General features: G+C 37.8%; 1 protein-coding gene across 6 annotated transcripts in view; it reads left to right on the top strand.

Annotated features, from left to right (window-relative positions):
- The window catches only part of cpeb3 (cytoplasmic polyadenylation element binding protein 3), a 194,212-nt gene that overhangs the window by 3,694 nt on the left and 173,615 nt on the right, over nt 1-16,903 (top strand). The window lies entirely within an intron of this gene.

Below are 16,903 nucleotides of genomic sequence, written 5' to 3'. Positions count from 1 at the left end.
ACAGGCACCATATTTTAAACGTTCTTTTTAATATGCAGGGCGTTTTGATGCTGAGGTCTTCTCACGGTTTATCCCCAACCACATACCCCACCTCCACGAGGGCGTGATTTAATTCTGAAATCTTTAGGAGGCTTGTCTTTTTTTTTTAGTATTTCTTAAATTGCCGTCTCCAGCATAGTACTGTGTTCGTTTTTATCTGCCTTGAAGGTTGTGAGCTGCCACTATGAATAGGGACATCAAAGCGTTGTTTTGCTTGCTTCTTATGCAAACTTGTATAATTCGGGCTGATTGCACTCTGTGATATTTAAGAAGATTCAATAGATCTATCGATGACATCTTATCGTCGCAGTATGACAACAGAGAGGATTAAAGGGCCCAAGCTAGTTATTTTGCCAGCTCATCCTGTTTAAAGGACAATTTGGTTTTCATTGATTGGATGGCCAGTGGAGGAGGTGGGCTTCTCAGACGAGCATATGGGAGGATTTTTAAAGGCACTGTTTTAAAACGAACAACCCACAGTAATGTGGCGAGCTATGAATAATATTTTTTTTGTAAATATGAAAATTATCAAAATATCTCAATCTCCCAGTAGGCTCAATACATTCATTACTTTTGAAACGTGAGTGTAGTCATCGGTCAGGTGCCGGAATGATCATTTATTAGGAGCTCGACGCCGATTTTATTTTAAATTATGCGGAGTGGATAGTGTCTTACAGGAAGATACTTTAGTTAGTAGACCTTGTTTATCAACCTATGTATATCTTCGGGATCATACTAAATGTACTAAATAAGCCCTTTACGTTGTTTTAAATTTTGCGTATTTGGTAGTTCTGATAATTTTTTAAGTATTGTTGTAGCTGATCAATGTGCAAAGGTTCTGTATTCTTGTATACTGTATACACGATTGATTAAATTGAATCATTCTCAGCCGGTTACCTTGAACAACCTGATCTTACATTTTTGTGTTTTTGAACGGTTTATGAACGAAGTGACCTTATTACAAGATTATTCGTATGTGGTGTAAAGAAGGTATTGATCAATGGACGCATCTTACGTTTAAACATTACTCAGTAGGTATTATTAATAGTTGATATGTCATCAGATGGTAACCTGTAATGTTCCAGTCTTTCTCAGTCGTTTCTCAGATGAATTCACACTACTGCCTTACAGTTTCTTGATGACCTAATTCGTTTCTTACCAGATTATGTATTTTGTCAATATAGGCAATATCTAATCATTGCAATTTCTCACTCCTGTAACTCCTCTGGTTGGTCTTTTATTGTGCTAAACTGGGCTTGCCCTAAATGGAAAGGATGGGCCAGACTAGATTTTTTTTATTTATTTATTTAAATTGTCTAACCAAGGTTCTAGGATGAGGCAGTTGTAGTGTTGACATAAGTCTTTGCATCCTTCCATCCATCCAGGTGTCCAAATGCCTTAGTAAACAATTAAAAAAATTGATCTAATAAATGTATATAAGTGTTGTAACAGTTTTAATTATTTATTGTCCGTTTTTACCTGCTTTGTGGAAAAGAAATGGAGTAGGACAACAACATTTAGACAAAAAAAAAAAAGATTAATGTTGCTTGAAGTATTTTTGGATATCGTTGGTGTTGTCGAATAGGAGTGATCATAAATGATAAGTTATTTTTTCCAAGTTGTACATCTTTTAAAACCTTTACAATAAATAGCGATATCTTGAGAGCTCAAGCTGTTGAAATCTGTGTTTTCTTAACACTCTGTAATGGATTCTCATGTTGGTATATTACCTAAATGACCCTGACTGCAATGTCGGAACAATTTCAAGGTTTCTGGAATGGAAAATAACACTAATGAGGTTTAAGGTCAATCTGTTTCTCTGAAACCCATATTGAAATTCTCCATTGTAATGAAACAAGAATTTAGCTTGTCTAACTGAAATGTATTTACAAACAATACATAATATGGGCTAACCTTTTTATATTGTATACTTAATTTTTTAAACCTTATATTATCATTTTGTCATGTAGGCTATTTCATTTGAATTAATGCAGCTCGGTGCCTTGTAGTTAGAATACAGAAGTTTATTTCAAATATGAAAAATTTGTATAATTAAACACTCCCCACCCCAGTTGATAATCCTTAATGTGCATGAAGTAATAAAATCTTCTGGTATTTTACTAATAAATGTATATGTGTAATAATGTAAGTAGTCGGGATTCACAGAATTAATCTCAATGTTCTTTTGTTTTCTCTTTCGATCATGAGCCTTTATATATAAAGAGAGAGATTTTATGGATTTTTTTTTCTTTTTCAATCGTTTTATGTTTATGTCTGGTTGGATTAGCACTGCTGCCTCATAACTCTGGAGATTGCATTTGAGTTTTGATATCAGTTAAATTGACTCTGAGGAGTTACTGTTCCACCAAGTCTGCATGGGTTCTTTTCCAGGCACTCTGGCTGGCGTTTCCTCCTATATCTCCAGGATATGCCAGTTAGACTGGCTGACAATCATTATTGTTCTTGTGTCTTTTGGTGTGTGGTGTGATAGGCAGATCCAGCTTTGGATGGAGAACCTAATTCTCCTGTAGTCCACTGAAAATAATGCATTAGAAATAAGCTTCCTGAAATAACATGCTGCATATTAATGACTTTTAGTCTAAGTCTCATGGCTTACATACTTCAACAAAGGTGGGAAATTAAATTTGATATTGTGTCATTTTCAATAATATTCCTGTAATAGTTTTGGTTTTCAGTAGAAAATCCTTAGTTTTAATCAAAAATGAGTATTTTCAAAATACTGATTTAATCAAATCAGAAGTAGACTGAAATGTTTAAATATCATTATTTTGTGGCCTGAAATAAATCCAAAGCCAATTGTTGTCAATAGTGATGAGCGAACATTGGCGAGTTTGCTTCGCTTTGAGTTCCCCGAAATCATGGAAATGTTTGCGATATTCAGTCAATGCGGAAGGGCTTTGTGTTGAATGAGCGGTTGCTCATGGAGTCCGGAATGAGGAACATTACCTGCATTGTGAGGGAGCATCAGTTATGGCACCATGGCCATGTGGCGGGTTTCCCTGAGGGTGATCCAGCTCGTAGGATCCTTATTGTTGGGGACCCAAGTGGCTGGACCAGGGCAAGGGGTCGCCCATGTAACACCTGGCAGATAGAGGGTCATTTCCGGAGGGTGGGACTGGACCGCAAGTCTGCCTGGGGGGTTGCCAACCGGGATCCCGAGCTGTTTCGTCGTGTGGTGTACCTGTACCAGTGCATGCTCTCCAACTTGACTTGACTTGGGAAGGGCAAACTGAGCTAGATTTGACTGGAGTATAATGATGCAGTCATCTTTAAAGTGTCCCTGAGGGACATGGAAATGTCTGCCAACTATACTGGACTGGAATGATTATTGCAGCCATAAAGGTGACCTGAACTATGTGGCAGCAGTGCCAACTACTGCATCACCATGCCTCCATGAGCTCAAAGAAGAAAGAACACAGTCAGAGACGTGCAATCCTATATTCCATCAAAACAAAGCGGAAATGCCTCAATCATAGTCAAAAGTTAGAAGAAATATGTAGGTCTGTTAATGGCAGAAAATTCAAAGTGGCATATCATGATTGAAACTGCTGGTTCATTCTATTTTTTGAAGTCATGCTGAAGGCTCTCTAAACTGTCTGTGCTGATACCTTGCACTTTTATTCAATCAAAAAGATATTAACGTAAATAGTAATAAATCTTTTTATTATTTCATAGAGTTTTCTGTTTTGGAGGGTCGTCCGGCTCCTTCAAGGTTTGCTTTCACTCTCACTGTGCCACTTGGCTAATTATTATGCATGCATAGGGTATGTGCCTACTTCTCTTATATTCACGTGGATCTTGAAAATCGACATGCACATTTGGCTAAAAGCACAGATAACTCATCCCACTGAGTCTGTAATGCATATCATTAGTATTATATAGGGGGCGGCCTTTCAATGTTGACTGTTACAGCTCCAGTGGACATTGCACCGGCCTCACAAAGCATTATGGGGCGATGGTATATAAAAAAAATTCTCCAGAACTGGCCGAAGTATCAGTAAATAATTTAACGAACAAGGGCAAATGCAATCACAGCAAATTTGCTGAGAATAATGCTTTGACGAAATTCACTGATTCACACTAGTGGTCAGTCTCTAGCTGGAATGTTCTCCTGATGTCATCTTGAAATGTGACAGTAAGAAATTTGTAAAATGCATTTATAAGGAATGAGAACAATTGGAAAATGTATGCTTAGTAAAAAAATAACTGCCTTTTAATTCCTTCTTATGTAATTGTTCTTAGGCTTTAAGATTAGGGTTTTGCAGTTTTTTCCTAAATAACAAGGGATGCTGGCGAATGCATATTGCTGCTGCTCCTCCCTGTTAACAACACTTTCGTTAAAATTGGCATTAAATGTGCAATTCTTACACTGTGTTCACTTTTCTATTGTGTATATATAGTTCATGGATGCATCTAGCTCGAGCTGCACTGATTTGGATTTATTTTTGTAGACTTTATGAACTTTGCCTTGACTGTGTACTCAGCTTCGGAGGGAACTTAATCTTTCTGTGGTTCACAAGACGAGTCTTATGAACCTCTCTTTGTACCGCGGCGATCTACAAGCTGGGGATGGTCTGTCTTCTGGATTATAATGGATATACTGGAAATACTCTCGATTACTTCTATACGTGCTTAATGATTGAGAAATGACCTGATTTTACACCTCACCTGGCTAGTGGGCTCTGGGATGATCGTGCCTGTAATACCCAGCATTATATGTATGTGGCTGTACATTTGAAACTCAGAATTCTGATATCTTTATATGCATCTTGTAATATCTCCTACTGTGCCTTTTCTGCTGCTGCTATCGCTGCTCATCTGTGCCACCCAACTCTGCCCATCTCACCTTCTCCATTGTGCTGTGCTGTTTCTCTGGTACTATCAGATAAGTATTAGTAAGTACTATGGTAAAGTGCTCATGACAAACTTGTTCATATTAAACAGTTTGTCCAGAGCAAATGGTTAGACTGCAATGTCCTAAAAGACACTGGCATTGTGCGGCACCCAAAATAGTTATTATGGGTCAGGTCCCTGTCACCGCTGGGCTGCAAATGAACAAGTTCAATGTAGCATGTGTTTAGGAATACACTGTCCTATTCGTGTCTTTGGAAATAGGAGTGTCAGTATGCCAAATTTGCAGTTTGTTAAAGTAAACTCTGATCACGGATCTATCTTAACTCAAGATCTCTTAATGGCAAAGTGGTGGTGCTATCAGAATTCATTACAGATTCCATACTTGACACTCTTTGCCTAAAAGAAACCTGGCAAAAACCAAACGATTTTACATCTCTAACGGAGTGAACACCATCCATATACAATTACTTCACAGAGCCTCATGGCTCAAGACAAGGAGGAGGAGTCGCAGTAATTGTTAGAATTAAGCTAAACATTAAAAGAATCCCAGTTGACTGCTCATTGCCTTTCAAGTGCCTGGCTCTTAAGCTTATAATGAAATCAGGCCCTCTCTTACTCTTTGTTCTCTATTGTCACCCAAAATACAATGCGTCCTTCTTTTTTTTTTTTTTTTTTTTTTTTTTGACTGAATCATTAACCCACTTAAGTTCTCTTTCGCAGAGAGTCATTGTTCTTGGCGATTTCAACATCCATATTGACATTACTACATACTGTATAAGCTGAGAAATGAATTCATATCCTTACTGGACTGTTTTGATGTTGTGCAACATGTTTGTTTTTCCTACACACCCTGGTGGTCATATACTGTATTGGACTTGATCTGCACATCTGGCTTATCTGTTGGCAACACTTTTATAGCAGTGATTTGGGGCTTTCTGATCATAAAGCAGTATTTTTCACTGTCTCATTACCTTTCCCTCTTACCTGTAAATGTCAAATTTCTTTCAGAAAATTTTAAAATATTTGTCCTTCTATCTTTTGCTAGTACCATTTCTCATCATTTTCTGTCTTCACCTATTCCATCAACACTAGATAGTCTTGTTGATCACTATAACACAGCCCTTCTTTCATCACTAGATAAAACAGCTTCTTTAAAGCATAAGGAGGTTTCCTTTAAGCACTCTGCTCCATGATACAATTCACTGTGAAAGCAGCTGGCCAACTCTTTGAGACAATGTCCGGTAAGACTGGCTTCACTGCGCACATTCAGGCTTTCTTTGACCATCAAAGGGCTTACAGGGATGCACTAACTGCAGCCAAGGACACCCGTTATGGCAGTATAGTAGAAAATGGCCATGATAACCCAAGGATTTTGTTCTCTGTAGTTAATAAACTACTTCAGCCTGCATCTTGCGCAATTACATGCTCAACCAAAGTCTGTGGAAAAATTCCTCCAGATTTTCCACTAAAAAATTAAAGATGTGAATAAACTATCATCCATTTATATCTGTCCCTGTTTTCCCACTCCGTCCAGCTCTCTTTCTAAATTTTCACCAGTCACATCTGCATTTGTCAATGACCTGCTTTGTAAATGAGGCCAACTACCTGTGTACTGGACCCAGTCCCCACCACACTTCTTAAATCCTGCCTTCATGTCATAATCCCAACTATTATGACAATAATAAATACATCCCTTGATACTGGCTTTGTGTCTGCCACTTTTAAAATAGCTTCTGTAACCCTACTATTAAAGTCTTGTCTTGATGCTGACAGTCTTAACAATTTTTGGCCTGTTTCTCACTTACCTTTTCTGTCAAAAGTTCTTGAGCTTGTTGTAGCCTCCCAATTCACCAATTACTTCTAATAAATTGATGTAACCCTTTCAGTCTGGTTCAGTCTTCTTTTCTAATGCTGAGAAACTTGTCCATGCCTTTATCACATCCTGCATCAATTATTATAATTATTACTGGCAGATGCTACTTCTAATCCAGCTCTAGCTGATTCAGAACTGTGCTGCAAGAGTCCTAACATGAACCAGCAACAGTGAGCACATCATGGCCATTCTGCTTTGCCTTCACTAGCTTCTTTTGTCTTAGAGGATTGAATATAAAATTCTATTATTAACCTACAAAGCTTTAAATGGCCTTGCACCGGACTACATTAGTGACCTTCTCCATCTCTATGCTCCTGTTCACCCACTAAGGTCCTTTGATTCTGGCAATCTTGTTATGCCCCACACTAACCTGCACTCTATGGGTGACATGGCCTTCAGCTGTATAGCACCCAGACTTTGAAATGACCTCACTAAATTAATTAGATCAGCCGACTCCATTCATTTTTAAAAAAAAAAAAAAAAAAAAGCAATTTAAAATGAATCTCTCCAGGACGGCTTTTAACTTAACCCGACATTCTGCCTTCTGTTTTAGTCTTCCTCTCCGTTCAGATGCTCAGTATAATTTGTATGTGTGTTCTATCACAAATTTATGTTATTTGCTAGCCTTTCTTTCAGTATTGAATCTAGTATTTTACTCTGGTTTATTGTCTTTTATTCTGTTTAGTGCCTTTGTATATCCTGTATCTATTTTAATGTTCTACTCGGGAAACATCTGTATCCAGCATTAAATATACCTGCTGTTTCTTTGAGACTCTGTGAAGCGCTACGAGCAAGGGAATGGTACTATATAAATATAATTGATTATTATTAAAGAAGTGTATTAACTGTCCTTTGAAATATATTATATTCTCCATGTTACAGCAAGATTAAAATGACTTTTACTCTTATAAATTTGGCCTTCTTAGTTTATCTTACAAGTTCATGTGGAAAGTTTCCCTTAATGAAAAAAGGATGCACTATGGGAGTGCATGAGAATATATTTATTCAACATAATCCTGTATATAACAGGGAGTACAACTGTGATCCTGCCTGCTTCCTAAACAGTGGCATTTGGGTACTTCTACTGACTGGAGTAAAATTATTATTACATTCTGTGTCTGTCATCTTACTGCCTGAAACTGTTAGCACATGAACAATATAGTAGCATATTACTGTGCTCATCATAAGAAAGAAAACTGCACAATGGGTTGAAACCAAACAAGTGTTGGATAAAATATTTTAATTTTTTTAACAGTTTGAGTAGGAGCTTGTCTGTTTTGTGGAAAACCAATGACAAATAAACAATAAGCTTCTGAAACTAAATCTATAGTGCAGAAACTGTAGTGAATGGGACTGATGCTAGAGCTTTTATTCTGAACATTGGTTGGTAGTCAAATGGCTTGGTTTATTTGTTTATTGAACTGTTCCACAGCTTCTGCCATTGCTAGAGGGTTTTTTTTCCCCATCACAAACAGATTCAGTAAATTGTGTGGCATTTGGATGTTGAAAGATATGGAAGATGTTTACTTCTTCCATCCTAATTTTCATAGCAATTCCCAAGGCATTTGCATTTTAAGTGATATTTCATTATATAGTGGAGGAAGCGGTTTTGTTGCTGTCCTTCATAGGTGATACTTCACTATTTAGATTATTTTTAAAACTGCATGGACTTTTCCATGTGCATGTGCATTAAATGTTTTTGTGTACTTTATCAGTAGATCCAGACAGGGAAATAGTAGCCTGTTTTTTGATGTGTCTGTAAAGTTCAGTTGGGTTGTTTAAACATCTGTCGTCTTTAATACATGTGTGGCTCATTGTAAACATTGACTTTAGTAATAGTCAATCTTATTTCATTGTCACTAAATGTTTTGCATTCCCATGGGTAGTAAAATGCTGTTTTAAGTGTTTTTTTTATTGTTGTCATGCTGGTAAAAATCCAGAATTAACAAGAACCAACTGCCATCTTTCAATGTCACAAAAATACACCTTCTGTAGTGAGGGACCAGGACAGAACTTAAATTTTATTGAGATGGTTTTAATATGTTCTAAGGAAAATTTTTGAGTCTTTTTTACATGTAAATGCTAAACCGGAATATGGTTTTCTGGCTCTGCAATTGTTGGCTTCACTGGTAGGCTAATTCAAATACAACAATGATAGAGTTCAAGTGGAATGATTAGTCATTAACTCACAAACAAACATTAGGCTATTACTTGTGATGTGTCCATCCCCTTGGTATATAAGGGTCCAAGTTATGTGATACGTTTAATGATGACACAATATAGCTGCTTCCATATGGTATCCATATATTGTGTAGCACCTGATCTCTTTAGCTCGCTAAGGTAAAAGTAACTCCACTGTCATTACATTATTGAGATATATTTGTGCATGCAGTAAGGTCTTTAGCACAGAATGTTTTACCTTTTTAGGTCACTGTTCAATAGTGACTTAGAGTTTATAAACCAGCTTCTGCAGATTTGCTGATGTTGTTTGTGTACAGAGGCTACTTTTAACATGCTAGGAAGCAGTTGGTGGTTGCTTCTGACTGTCACTGGTTGATCACAAATGTAGTCCTGGAATTTGTAGCAGGACTGGAAGTTCTGTCTATTCCACTGATGTTCCCCAAGTCACCTTGAAGTGTTAATGCAGACAGCCTGACCAATTAAGGTATATGAAATTGCCAAAGCAATGCTCATAGATATGAAAATAACTAGCCCTTTTCACTCTTTGTATTTTTTTTTTTTTGTGATAGATAGATACTTTATTAATCCCCAAGGGTAAATTCACATACTCCAGCAGCAGCATACTGATAAAAAACAATATTAAATTAAAGAGTGATAAAAATGCATGTATAACAGACAGTAAAGTTGTGTAATGTTAACATTTACTCCCCCGGGTGGAATTGAAGAGTCGCATAGTGAGGGGGGAGGAATGATCTCCTCAGTCTGTCAGTAGAGCAGGACAGTGACAGCAGTCTGTCGCTGAAGCTGCTCCTCTGTCTGGAAGTGATACTGTTCAGTGGATACAGTGGATTCTCCATGATTGACAGGAACCTGCTCAGCGCCCGTCTCTCTGCCACAGATGTCAAACTGTCTAGTTCCGTGCCTACAATAGAGCCTGCCTTCCTCACCAGTTTGTCAAGGTGTGAGGCATCCCTCTTCTTTATGCTGCCTCCCCAGCACACCACTGCGTAGAAGAGGGCGCCCACCACAACCGTTTGATAGAACATAGTAGGCATGGTAAAGGAGTAAAGGCTCATTCAGTTACCCAAGACAATGGCAGAGTCATGAAAAAATAGCTTCTGTAGGGTCAGGATGGAAAGGTAAAAAAAATTATTTTATTTCAATAGCATTCCACTGATAAAGCACTGATCCAAACAATCAAGAGACAATTGGCCAGCATCGCAGCACATACTATGTTTGTGGCTAGCACTTGAGATCTGCTGAATACATATACTTTATGCATGGCCTTAAGATTGATGCTGTGCTGAGCATTTTTCAACTGAAACAACTTTGGTGTTCTACAGATATGGGAATATATTTTTGAATGGGCAAATACTTGTTGCAGAGTTAATGTGTGAGAGTCTGTGCTGATGGAAAACTGTACACCAGGGGCCTGTTCCAGAAAGAGAAATAAGATCCTGTATCTCAAAATGAATCTGGCTTGCTATAGCGTGATTTCACGCAAGCAGAGTAGCTGGTACCAGAACACCGGATTTCAATCTACTCTTACAATCTCGGAGAAGTTTATTTGGATCAACACATAGTCACAGCAAAATTTATAAGGCCTATATGACTTGATCACTGAAAAACTGATAAACCGCAGACTACAGATCTGAAAAACTAGGGAAAAAACCTTCATGCTAGCAGAGCAAGAGGTGCTGGTAGCAGTACAAGATTATCGGCATATCTTCAAAAAGAGGAGCATCATTGCATCATCATCCACCAAGGAAAGGGTGATGGCAAGGAAGATTGGTCACTGAGTGAATGTGTGAACTAGTTAATCGCTGAAATTCATGTAGATACTGAGTACTAAATTAGAGTTGTACTTAATGTACCACTGATAATACTTTACATTAAAAGTTATATGCCCTGACGTGCATTAAGCCTTGTATTCCATTTTTGCAATATTAACGATATCCAAAGAGTGTAAGACCCATGGTGTTAAATGACAAGCAAATAGAGTTATTTTAGTCGTTACTGTGAAAGATGTAGAACATAATCCTGTCTGCACTGAATCCTGTATTGTTATGTAATTACATACCAAAAGAAACCAAATATTAATTGCTTTCAGGTACAGTACAAATTTTCAAAGGCGGACATGGAACAGCACCCACTCTTTGAATGGTAGTTTACTTTGTTCAAACTTGCCACCCTGGATATTTGGACTCAATATTTGTAAATATTTGCATGGCATCTCATATCTTAAAAATGGAAAAGAGCATACATTGATATTTGTATGGAGTATTTGATATACATATTTGCAATTCTGTTTGTATGTGCACATTGATGCTGTGTAAAGATTTTTCTGTTCATATTGTGACTCTGGAATTCCTTTTTATTGGTTATTTATTTCGGCATGTGTGTGTGCATACATGTGCAGACACCACTGCAAAGATAGGCACACTTTTATGATCACTTTGCCGATTGTATGGCATCTTCAATATTGTAGAGAAAGTTGCCTTTTATGAAAAGAAAAAATGATGTTGAAATGTCCAAGTTTTGCATTAATGTCAGCTCACTGAACCTGTCATGGGAAGGTTGCTTAGATATATTAAAGTCTCAAATGTAAAACGGCCAAGTTCATTCAAACACTTCTCTGGGCATCCTGAAATATCAGATTGGTGTCTGATTTTAGGTTTCTCTGGGCAGAATTGGGTGAAGGAGGTGTGCTTTTGTGTTGATTGTTCGTTCAGGACGGGGCATAACATTTTCAACAGTTTATCAGATTTTCTACTTCTTAAATAGTGCAGCTGGGATCGGCATTTATGTCCTTTTGATCTTATGATTAGATGCTCTGCTCCTTAATTGTTACAACCTCAAAGCATTATTCATTCACATTAAAGTTGCTCTTTTGCAGGTTAGTTTCAGATCATTAGTTCCCCAGAAACTAAGCTGGAACAGACAAAGCCGAGCCCATTTTAGAAAGCGTAATTACTGAATAATCTGCATTTGTGGCCCCATGGATCACGTGATTCTGGGTTAATCTGAAATGAAGGTTTGGCTATATCCATGCTTTCTGGAACAGAATCAGACCAATTTCCATGAATCCTGATTTACTTTAACCGGATTTCACACTAATTTTGCTTTCTGGAACAGACCTCTGGTTCCTTTTCAATGAAACATGATTATCCAATGGCACTTACTCCTGGCTATATATACAGTACATAACATAACTGTGATGTGATTAGATATTCTTCTGACCAATAATAAGAACCATACGTTTAAATCATATGAAACGTATATACAGCATTATATGGGAGGAACTTAATAACACATACAAATAACATGAAAAAACTTTTGGAAAATACAGTCATATGAAAAAGATTGGGACCCCCTCTTAATTCTTTGGATTTTTGTTTATTATTGGCTGAGCTTTCAAAGTAGCAACCTCCTTTTAATACAGTATATAACATGCCTTATGGAAACAGTAGTATTTCAGCAGTGACATTAAGTTTATTGGATTAACAGAAAATATGCAATATGCATCATAACAAAATTAGACAGGTGCATAAATATGGGCACCCCAACAGAGATATTACATCAATGCTTAGTTGAGCCTCCTTTTGCAAATATAACAGCCTCTAGACGCCTCCTATAGCCTTTGATGAGTGTCTGTCTGGATTCTGGATGGAGGTATTTTTGACCATTCTTCCATACAAAATCTCTCCAGTTCAGTTAAATTTGATGGCTGCCGAGCATGGACAGCCTGCTTAAAATCATCCCATAGATTTTCGATGATATTCAAGTCAGGGGACTGTGACGGCCATTCCAGAACATTGTACTTCTCCCTCTGCATGAATGCCTTTGTAGATTTCAAACTATGTTTTGGGTCATTGTCTTGTTGTAATATCCAACCTCTGTGTAACTTCAACTTTGTGACTGATGCTTAAACATTATCCTGAAGAATTTGTTGATATTGAGTTGAATTCATCCAACCCTCAACTTTAAGAAGGGCCCCAGTCCCTGAACTAGCCACACAACCCCACAGCATGATGGAACCTCCACCAAATTTGACAGCAGGTAGCAGGTATTTTTCTTGGAATACGGTGTTGATCTTCTGCCATGCAAAGCGCTTTTTGTTATGACCAAATAACTCCATTTTTGTCTCATCGGTCCAAAGCACTGTGTTCCAAAATGAATCTGGCTTGTCTAAATGAGCATTTGCATACAACAAGCGACTCTGTTTGTGGCGTGAGTGCAGAAAGGGCTTCTCTCTCATCATTCTGCCATACAGATGTTCTTTGTGCAAATTGCGTTGAATTGTAGAATGATGTACAGATACACCACCTACAGCAAGATGTTCTTGCAGGTGTTTGGAGGTGATCTGTGGGTTGTCTGTAACCATTCTCAAAATCCTGTGCATATGCCACTCCTGTATTTTTCTTGGCCTGCCAGACCTGCTGGGTTTAACAGCAACTGTTCCATTTCCTGATTACATTTCTTAAAGTTGAAACTGACAGTTTAAACCTCTGAGATAGCTTTTTGCAGCCTTCCCCTAAAGCATAATACTAAACAATCTTTGTTTTCAGATCTTTTGAGAGTTGCTTTGAGGATCCCATTCTGTCACCCTTCAGAGGAGAGTCAAAGGGAAGCACAAGTTGCAATTGACCACCTTAAATACCTTTTCTCATGATTGGACACACCTGTCTATGAAGTTCAAGGCTTAACGATCTAATCCAACCAATTTGGTGTTGCAAGTAATCGGTATTGGGCAGTTACGTGCATTCAAATCCGCAAAATTATAAGAGGACCCACATTTTTGCACAGCCAGTTTTTCACATTTGATTTAATTTCATACAACTAAATACTGCTTCACTAAAAGTCTTTGTTCGGAAAACACCCCAGTACTCAGAAGTTCCTGGGAAATGAAAGACATACCACTGTTATCTTTTTTTTTTGTTGAAAGTAAATTATCATGCAGGCTGAGAGGGGTTCCCAAACTTTTTCATATGACTGTGAATGGCAACAAGATAAACATGAGTCAAAAAGGTTAACTTATAAGATCACAGCTAATTTACCTTGTTTACCCTATATTACAATATACTGACATTTGTCCAAACAAAGGAAGCTAACTTTAAAAAAAAAAAAAAAAAAAACATTGTTAGTATACTGGCATAAGTTAACAAACTTGTTTATCCATCCAGCTATTATCCAACCCGCTATATCCTAACTACAGGGTCACGGGGGGTCTGCTGGAGCCAATCCCAGCTAACACTGGGCGCAAGGCAGGAAACAAACCCCAGGCAGGGCATGCACACACACACACGCACACACTAGGGCCAATTTAGAATCGCCAATGCACCTAACCTGCATGTCTTTTGACTGTGGGAGGAAATCAGAGTACCCGGAGAAAACGCATGCAGACACGGGGAGAACATGCAAACTCCACGCAGGGACGACCCAAGAAGTGAACCCAGGTTTCCTAACTGCGAGGCAGCAGCGCTACTCACTGCCCCACCATGCCGTCCAAACTTATTTAGGTAATAATAAAATAATTCCTTGACAAAAACATAGATAAACATGATCTGTTGCTGTAGAAAGCAGTTTTACCTGTCAATGCATCTCTTCTGATTTTTGTGAGAAGGCAGATTGTTTTGAGAATGCTGCCCAACCTGCCATGTATACTGAATTCTAATGCTTGTATTGCCAAAAAAGAGGTGATTTTTGCCTTAGCCTGCAATGAATTCTAACAGAATTTATATATACAAACATTTACTGCAATCCATGGTGCATTTTTGGGGTGTCCATGTGTTGGATACTTTCAGCCTTTACTTGGTTAGGTGTGACACCCTGATATGTTAGATGTACCATAAATATGCTGCTTTATCACTCTGAAAATTTAAATTATCAGTTCTTATTTACAGCTCTGTCCATCGCTAAATGAAATCTTCAAGAACCTTTACATCTAAAATGCCGAATATGTAAACTTTTGTGCAGGTTGTTTCTGACAATGTTTTCAGTAGATTGTCATATTTAAGGAGTGTTTTGTTGTGCTTTACTCAATTAGCATTGCACTTTTTTTTTATTTGCAACCACTATTATTGAGATCCATGAAGTGTATTCTTCAACTAAGGCCTCATTTATAAAGCTTGCCTACACACAAAGAGAGGATCGAAATGTCTGTACGCAACCTTCCACACAAATGGTGAGATTTATAAACGAAACTTGGGGGAACATGCATATATTTACAACAACTCTAACCCATGTGTACACAACTTTTCAGAGAAACTGGGAAATGACTATGCCCTTGATCAGGTAGGGAAATGCAACCACACAAGCTAAATGATAACTTGCACACATAATAATGCATACCAACAAGCCATTATTACATTGTGTGTTGATTTGACAAACATATTACACCTCAAAAATGATGAATATTGTCCACAGGCTGTATTTTAGTTCCCTTTTTGATAGGGCCATACCAAAAAAAACAAAACATTCTGGCCAACGTAAAACGACAATTTACAACAGTGTCTGATTCTTGTAATGTACTCAACGCACGTTATTACACTCTTATTACAACAGGGGCATCTAGTGAGACTGAAACCCCTGAAAAGACTGAATCTGTTAACCATAAGCAGTTACATTTTATTAATATGCAAGTCATCCAAGATGTGACTGGAAAACATCTCAGTGGCGTGGGTCACCCAGCGATTCATACGTAGCTAGTATGTTGGTAAGATATCTGGCTAAACCCTTAGTGTTTCATATGGCCATTACTGTTCGTTGTAGCAGCAATCAGGTCATTGCATGTGTCAGGTGATGGTGGCTAACCACTCGGACTACAGTGCCTTACGCCTTTTCTGGACCCCCAGAGTGTGGAAGAGAGGCACTATAATACAGCACACAATCTTGCTCTCTTGTAGGCGAGTGGCAGGGTCTTGATACGTCAGGAGGAAGCTGCTCTACCAGCCAATGAAGTTCTGCAGCATTGTGAATGCATATGTATGAGGCTGATTAACATGCTCCATATGTGGAAGTTTCAGGGTGGCATTCTAGGCGCACTCATATACACATATTTACAAGATGATTGTGATTTATAAACCGTAAATTGTGTATGCTAGGTTTATAAATCTTTTTTTGGACACACTTTCCTATTGTTTTGGTGTACATATTTTCACACTTAAATCCAGGTAAAGTATTATAAATGAAGCCCCTGGTATGACTGAATCTCCTTGAATTTTATACGTTGGCCCAGAATGTCAGTTGAACAGGGCTTTCTATTAGTATACATGCCATTAATGGCAGCTTTCTTAGCATGCTGGAATTAAATAGGTCTTTGTTGTGATTGAATTCTGGACTTTTTTTTTTTTTTTATAAGCAGTTTTACTCAGAAATTTAGACCAGGAATCCAGTTTTATGTGTGTTTTACTTGTAGTATCTGGAGATGTTTTCTATATGCATAGCAGCTTTTAGTAAAAATGGGACTGCTGTTCCTTCTTTCTTTTGCTACACAGACTCTTGCCTCCATGTTTGCTATGTTTGGATTTCTTATGCTGAATGCAAACATTGCCAGTCCTTACCTTTTATACAGCTGTTAGCAGATGCTTTAAATTGCAGCAGGTGTCCATCACATTTTGTATTGGAGCCAGTTTTAAGCTGTATTGTTAACTAGCAAAATACCCGCGCTTCACAGTGGAGAAGTAGTGTGTTAAAGAGGTTATGTAAACATATATATACATACACATATCTACATATACACATATCTACATATACACATATCTACATATACACATATCTACATATCTACATATATATATGTATGTATGTATGTATGTATGTATGTATGTATGTATGTGTGTGTGTATATATATATATATATATATATATATATATATATACAGTCAGTTCACATGATTACGTGGGAGGCGTGATGACGCAATACGCAACTCCGCA

This window comes from Erpetoichthys calabaricus, chromosome 2 (genome assembly GCF_900747795.2).
Source record: "Erpetoichthys calabaricus chromosome 2, fErpCal1.3, whole genome shotgun sequence".
NCBI lineage: Eukaryota > Metazoa > Chordata > Cladistia > Polypteriformes > Polypteridae > Erpetoichthys > Erpetoichthys calabaricus.
Note: the sequence above shows the minus strand (reverse complement) of the source record. Positions and strands in the feature narration are given on the sequence as shown.